An 8028-nucleotide genomic window follows, 5' to 3' on the forward strand; every position below is an offset into this window, starting at 1 on the left:
CTGATGTCTGAGTCACCATAGTTTCCAAATGAAGTACTGTCAGAAGCAGCCAACTGATACTGGTCAAGCCAAGGATGTCAAAGAAAGGTAAGGGGCAAGGGCAAGGGCAACTAAAATGGTGAAACATTTCAGTTGTGGATTTTTTTTATTTGAATGCTGGGGAGTTTTCTTTCTTTCTTTTTTATTATTCTTCACCTCAGGATATTTTTTTTTATTGGTTTTTAAGAGGGAAGGGAGAGAAGGAGAGAGAGAGAGAGAGAGAGAGAGAGAGAGAGAGAGAGAAATCATAGACTGGTTGCCTTCTCAGGAGCCCAGACCAGGAGTGGGAAGCAAACCCACAACCCAGGTAGTTGCCCTTGACTGGGAATTGAACCCACTTTGGTGCTCGGGCCATGCTCTAACCATTCAGATACACTGGCCAGGTTGGAATTTTTCTTATTATTAAGCTTTTGCATCCATCCCCCTGCTCAGCTATACAGGAAAAAAATAAAAAAGAAAACTGTGATTGGAGAAAATGGGACCCACATAGTTTTGGGAACTCTTTTCTATAAAAATGAAAGTCTAAGAAAAGAGGCTGAGTACTAAACCAGTGTATCTCTAATATAAACAACACAAACAAGTCTCCTCCCCAAGGCTCGCCTTGCCAGGGACATGTTTCTTGAGGGTGTGGCAGCCAGCTCTGCTGAAAGGAGCCTTTAGTCTCTGGATGGCAGCCTGCTCTTCCCAACAAGTAGAATCATGAAGCTTTAATGGGCCATGGTTTTTCATGTGGCGCCTCATTTAAAAAATGTGATTACTTTAAAAAAAGAGATGTTTAAATAGTTTTAGCATTTTTTTTAATAAGTAAATTTATAAAATGCCTGGATCTGTCCTCGAATGAACCCATGGATTATACTTTCTGAATTCTACATTGGGTTATGTTATCGGTTACCTGATCAGGTGCCATTAGTAATATTTTTTTCTCCTCTAACATCAGACTACTGAAACTTTTTGCTAGACTTGCACTTCAGTAATGCTTAGATAATGTGGGCTTCAATTTCATCTTTACATTCATTGTTTTACTCTTCTGCCTTCTCCCTGCAAACCATCCATCCTTCACCCCTCACAGCACCCAGTCATACTCTCGCTCTCCAGCTATTCGTCTGCCCTTCTTCACTCTTCCATTTTTATTCTTTTAGCTAGGTTTATACTCTGCTTTTCTTTCAGGGTCTACTAGAATATCAAATATTTCCTTATAGACCTACCCCCTTATAGTATCATTGAGAAATATTACTCAATGATACTAAACTATGCCAAACATTAGGTAAGAATATTTTCTTTCCACTATAATGTATTAGAGCATCACTTTAATCACAAAATCACTGCTGAATATCTAAGTAGTTTGACATCTTTGATTAATATATTTTGTTTTAAACAGCATAGGATCCATTTGATACACAGAAACACACTGCAATCAGCATTTGATTGCAATTGCTATTTCCTGAAAACGGGGCTAGATAAGAATGTTGCATACAGGACATACCAAGAGTCACATACTCTAACCACCACCCACAAATACACTACATCTTTTAACACCCAAAGACAGAAATTGTAAATAGAAATAGAATTCTGTGAATTTCACCTGCTTGATGTAGACAAATAAAAACAAAACAGAAGAAAAATATCTCCACTGAGAGAGAGAGAGAGAGAGAGAGAGAGAGAGAGAATCTGTGTAAGACAGAAAAGAATATATTCAAAAAACAATCATTAAGAAAAGCAATAAAGAAAACATATATTTATATACCATTTAGAATGACCCTTAATAAATACTGATTTTTGAAGATAAATGTTTTTTTTAATTTTACTTTAAAAATTTTAATATTATTTTTGAATAAATATTAGATTTATATGATTCTTACCAAAAAAGGTACAAAAGGATGTATAGGGAAAAACCTCATTCTCACTAAGTCCCCAGCACCTCAGCTGTGAGTTTCTTACATATATTTCCAGAGGCAGGTATATACAGCACATGTAATCAAATTTGCTTAGTTTTCACCTTCTCTTCCTCTTTAAAACAAATGTTAACTTTTCTTTTCTTGGCTTTATTCACTTAACAATGCATCTTAGAGCTTCTTTCATTAGCCATGATGTACAAATCATGTATGTTGAATCAATTTTAATGTGCATTTGTAACTTTGATATATATCACCAAATTGTTTTTCATAAGAATTATATAAATTTTTATTTTTTACATTCAATATTATTTTGTATTAGTTTTCTATGTACAGCATAGTGGTTAGACAATCATATAACTTTACAAAGTATCTCCCCTGATATTTCAAGTACCCACCTGGCAACATTCATAGTTATGACAATAGATAAATATGTATTTTAAAACTAACAATGGCTCTGGTAGTTAGCATGGATTAGAGAAAAATGCTTTTACTTCAAATAAAGAAAACATATTTCAAAAAGAGTCTGCAATGTGTGTGGTATACACACAGACAGGCAAAAGTGACTGCAGAGTTATATACAGGGTGGGGCAAAAGTAGGTTTACAGTTGTTTGTATGGAAAATAATACAACCATCGATAAATAATTGTACAAGAATAAACTCTGTGTTTTGAGTACTTACAACTATAAATCTACTTTTGCTGCCCCTATATTCATTAGCATGAATAATAGGTTAAAAAATCCATATTATATACTTGATAAAAAATATTTCATTTCTATTCATCAACATTTAAATGCTTACATGCCTCATATTGTATACAGCTTACCTGGTTCATTAATGTATAGCTACATATGGATTTATACATGAATCAATGGGAGTATTAGACAAATTAGCTCCCACCTGTTGTTTTAGCATCTGTAGGGAACATGGTGCCACCCAAAGTTGTCTCCACCTTCTACAGAGCAACAAGGATCCACAGTTGCTCAAGAAAGCTTTGCCTCCCTCACAGCCATCATTCCAGGGCGGAATGCCTGAGGCCTGTTCTATGCGCAACTTTGTTCTAGCAGATAAATGCTGGTTTATTGTGTCTTTATTTTAAGAAAAATATGGCACATGATGAAAGATAAAATTTGAAACAAAATATCTTATGAATTAATCTCTGTGATCTTGACATTGAAAAATTGAGGACAAGGAATGAGGAGAAGAAATATGCCAAAATAGCAAATAAATCATTATCACTAAGTTGAACACTTAAAATAAGCTCTACCTGGCACTGTCTTAGACCGAGACACGCAGATGTTCAAAGGATCAGGAGTAAACACCTGTAATTAATTATAAGGCAGTCATTAAAATTTCAGAAGAGATAATAAGGGATTTCTTTATGAAGAACAATATTGCTTGAAAAATGAACTGTAAATGTTTGCATAAGTTGCTGTTTGGAAACAAACATTCTACTTGGGAATTGTTTCTAAAACAAAGATCCATAAAACGCTATGGACTGTAACTTGTGCAATCTCACATTTTCCTTCCACCCCTCCACCCCTGTGACTGTTCTGCAGATTTTTGACAACCCATAACACATACTTCATCATCATCTTGATGAGTCATTTTAATATGGGCAATTAAAACAAAAATAAGAGGAATGGTATTTATTTGCCTCAAATTGTAATTAATAATTTTATCTGGGTCACGATTAGCTTAGGTCAGAGGCTGGCACTAGTATTTCTAAAACTGGGTAGGGCTTTTGATCTGTGAAGAAACAAAAGAAATAAAGAAGGCCAAAATGAGGCAAATGCCTTGAATTTATGCAGCTCTCCTAAGGAGTTAAAAACTCTGCAATGGCTCATATCTTCCTTTCTATGACACATGGTACTTTCTCTTTAAAGAAACAACCTAGCATGGCCAGTGTTGCTCAGTGGTTAAGCATTGACCTGTGTACCAAGACATCATTGGTTCGATCGATTCCCAGTCAGGACGCTTGCAGGGTTTCGGGCTCAATCCCCAGTAGGGGACGTGCAGAAGGCAGCCAATTGATGTTGATGCTTTTCTTTCATAGACATTTCTCTCCCTCTCCCTTCTTGTCTCTATAAATTCAATAAAAATATATTTTTAAAAAGAGAAAAAGAAACAGCCTAGTCATATGAATTTAATTTCAGAACTGGCCAGGGATCTTTATTTAAGTTATAACGTTCTTCTCATTATGTTATAACTCTATGTGAATTAAAAAATTATGAATTAATAAAGTGAGAAAGGATATTTAAAACCATATTAGTATCTTCTTTTGCATACAGTTTTTAGAGGTAAGTCAGAGAATTTATTATTTGTATGATTATTTTCCAACAAGCTCTAGTGGAATGTATAAATAAGATTCCATATACTCAATCCTATATAATAAAAGCCTAATATGCTAAGTGTTTGGTTGTCTGGTGGTCTGTTCAACCAATCAAAGCATAATATGCTAATGATATGCTAAGGCTGCTAAACAGCTCGCTATGATGTGCACTGACCACTGGGGGCAGACACTCAACACAGTAGCTGCCCTCTGGTGGTCAGTGCACTCCCACAGGGGGAGCACCATTCAGCCAGAAGCCAGGCTCATGGCTGGTGAGTGCAGCAGTGGTGGCGGGAGCCTCTTCCACCTCCGCGGCAGCGCTAAGGATGTCTGACTGCCGGCTTAGGCCCACGGGGAGCGGGGGGGAGGGCTGACCTAAGCTGGCAGTCAGACATCCCCTGAGGGCTCCCCTGAGGTCTCCTGGACTGTGAGAGGGCACAGGCCAGGCTGAGGGACACCCCCCTCACCGCCGCAAGTGCATGAATTTCGTGCACGGGACCTTTAGTCTTGTTATATTATTATACACTATTGTAACATATTACAAAATTATTTGAGATGTACATTATATGTATTATATTATTATAGTAATACTTTTTGTTAAGCTAGTTAGGGGATTGGGTGGGGCTATTCATGTGTAAAATCAAGAAGCAGTGGAGAAAACTCAGTAAAGTTTTTTCTCAAAACACTTTTCCATCAGGACTATACTAAGGCTGTCTATTCCCTTGTAATACTGATGGCCACTCCCACTTTAGCAGAGACCATCTCCTTTTTCAGTGTAAAAATTCATTTCAGTTGCAGCTTATATTCAAGTTTTAGAAAATATAGGGATTGGGATGAGAAAGAGATACTTTTCAGGTACATGCTTTATTCAACCCTAAATGCTATAGTCCTGTTTTCTTTAAAATATATTTTTTATTGATCTCAGAGAGAAAGGGAGAGGGAGAGAGAGACAGAAACATCAATGATGAGAGAGAACCATCGACCAGCTACCTCTTGCATGCCCCACACCGGGGAACGAGCCCACAACCTGGGGATGTGCTTTGACCAGGAATCGAACCATGACTTCCTTGGTTCATAGGCTGATGCTCAACCACTGAGCCATGCTGGCCAGGATGTATTCCTGTTTTTAATGATACCTTTCAAATATTTACCATGAACTTGGCAAAGAGCTTAAATTGATAAACCCATACTTAGCATAAATATATATGTAGGTTCTATGAGGAACAATTAGTAATATTAATTTCAGTAATTTCCGGGGGGAAGAGGAGGCAGAGGGGGAAATGTCAATATTGAATAAAATCATATGGAATTTTATTGTTGCCTTCATCTTTTGAAGTCTATCTCTGAATTTTAACAGGTTCACTTACTTCCAGGGGCTACAGGTGCCTGAATGTGGAGGTTCAAGAGCCCCATCAGCATTGAACCCATGCCTTCATCATGCACAGTATCTTCTGCTCTGAGTGCACCAGAAGCCATCTAACCAACATTACCAGTCATTCTGCTAAGAGATGCTTGTTTATACCTGTTGGGTGTCAGGCACAGCGCTATGTACTGGATGCACAGTGAGAACAAAACAGACCTGCTCCTGCCCTCATGGAGCTTACAAACATTTAAAAAGCACACACAGGAGTATGTATACAATTACCCATTTTGATGAGCACTATGAAGGGAAAATCTGGTGTGTGAGGAGAGAAACCGGGGGGGTGGGAGTCTTCTCAGGGTGAATTCTCAGAGAAGGCCTCTCCAAGAAAAATATAAGAATTAGATATGAAACCCAAATGTGGGTGGACATCAGAATTCTTCCTTGTACAGTGTGTGTTTACCTATTTACACTAATGTCTGCAAGTCAAAGCTAACGCTGAAAGGTTCTTCCTCACTTTGCCCCATTTCATATTTGTAGATCCCTTCTCCCACAGTGAAAAGACCTGGTTCCCCAAACCATTTTTACTCACTTCCTACGGTACATACCACAAAGAGTTTTAAGAATCAATGTAGAACCCTTTTTACCAGGTGGAAGATTACATAGCAAGTGACTTTCATGAGTTCTTACTGACCCCTAGTGTTTTCTTTGTTGCATCTGCAGTTTTCAAGCATCAGGTTTTCACAACCTCAACACTTGACATTCTGTGCCAGATGATTCTCTGTTGTAATGGGCTGTCCTGTGCATTAGTATATACAATCAGTATCCATGGCCTCTACCCACTGGATGTGAACAGCACAACTTCCTCCCTGAGTTGTCACCCTCAATAATGTCTCAGACATTGCTAACAATGCTCCCTGGGGGACAAAATCTTATTGAACTATATGCTGGGTTAAGGCCTGAAAAGCCTCGTTAAAATAAAAATGTAGTATCTTGCAGCAGTAATCAATTAAGTTTTGAGGCAACAAGACCAGGGTTTAAAGCCATGGCAATCTGGAGCCTTAGTTTGCCTCTCTAACGCTCTGCTTCTTCCCCAGTGAAAACCAAAACACTAGCACCAGCTTTGGAAAGTTTTTGTAAGGATTAATTTGATGGCATATATAACACACTTGGTACAATCCCAGGCACATAGTAGAACCTCAATAATTGATTTTGATGAAATTCTTCCAATTTACTTCTGGCAGAAAATAACTTGAATAACTGCCTGTTTTTGCCAAAGTGCTTCTGACTTAAAATCTTCATGGAACCAGGAGTTCCTAATTTAAGATCCCTTTTAGATTCCACTAACGCAGTGGTCGGCAAACTCATTAGTCAACAGAGCCAAATATCAACAGTACAACGATGGAAATTTCTTTTGAGAGCCAAATTTTTTAAACTTAAACTATATAGGTAGGTACATTGTTATAAACTTAATTAGGGTACTCCTAAGGCTTAGGAAGAGCCACACTCAAGGGGCCAAAGAGCCACATGTGGCTCGCAAGCCGCAGTTTGCCAACCACGGCACTAACGTGTTCTCCCATAAAGTGTTAACTGTCACTATCCTCACTCTAGAGCAATGGTTCTCAACCTTGGCTGCACATTAGAATCACGTGGGAATCTTTTTAAAATCCTGATTTCTGAGCCTCATCCTCCAGAAATTCTGTTTCTTTGTTACTAATGTTGTGGCCTCACCCCATAACAAAGAAACAGAATTTCCGGAGGATGAGGCTCAGAAATCAGGATTTTAAAAGGATTCCCAGGTGATTCTAATTTGCAGCCAAGGTTGAGAACCACTGCTCTAGAGGAATACATTTTTTGGAGGGGGGGCAGGTGGCTCTCATACTAAACCACATCAGTTTTTATTTGATGCAAATTAAATACAAATAGCCCTGGCCAGTATGGCTCAGTTGGCTGGAGCGTTGTCCCATGCACCCAAAGGTTGTGGGATTGATTCCTGTTCAGGGCACATACCTAGTCGTTCAATCCCCAGTCAGTGCATACATGGGAGGCCAATGATTGGTGTTTCTCACATTGATGCTTCTCTCTCTCTCTCTCTCTCTCTCAAATCAATTAAACACACACACACACACACACACACACACACACACACACACGCACACACACACACACCAGATTTCCCTCAATATGTCTTAAGGCTACTTCCCAGTGTGAAGATGATCCAGCTTTCTAAATTATTTTTCTGGAATGAGCCTGACCCCTAGAGGACAGGCATTGCATGCAAACCACCAAGAGCCAATGTCAACTGCAGAGTATCAAGGTGGTCAGACAAGGACTGGGGATGGCCTGGTGTGATTGTAGGATCTTAATTCTGAACCAACTAGCTTGAGCACAATTTCATCTCCTT

The 8028-nt window shown here is 38.6% G+C and overlaps 1 long non-coding RNA gene across 1 annotated transcript; it reads left to right on the plus strand.

Annotated features, from left to right (window-relative positions):
* LOC106696921 lies at positions 1 to 6043 on the plus strand. Its single transcript, XR_001347912.2, has 2 exons — positions 1 to 87; positions 5622 to 6043. It is a non-coding gene; the product is annotated as an uncharacterized LOC106696921 (long non-coding RNA).
* The last annotated feature ends 1985 nt before the right edge of the window (positions 6044 to 8028 follow it).

The sequence above is a fragment of the Myotis lucifugus genome, unplaced genomic scaffold (genome assembly GCF_000147115.1).
Source record: "Myotis lucifugus unplaced genomic scaffold, Myoluc2.0 scaffold_36, whole genome shotgun sequence".
NCBI lineage: Eukaryota > Metazoa > Chordata > Mammalia > Chiroptera > Vespertilionidae > Myotis > Myotis lucifugus.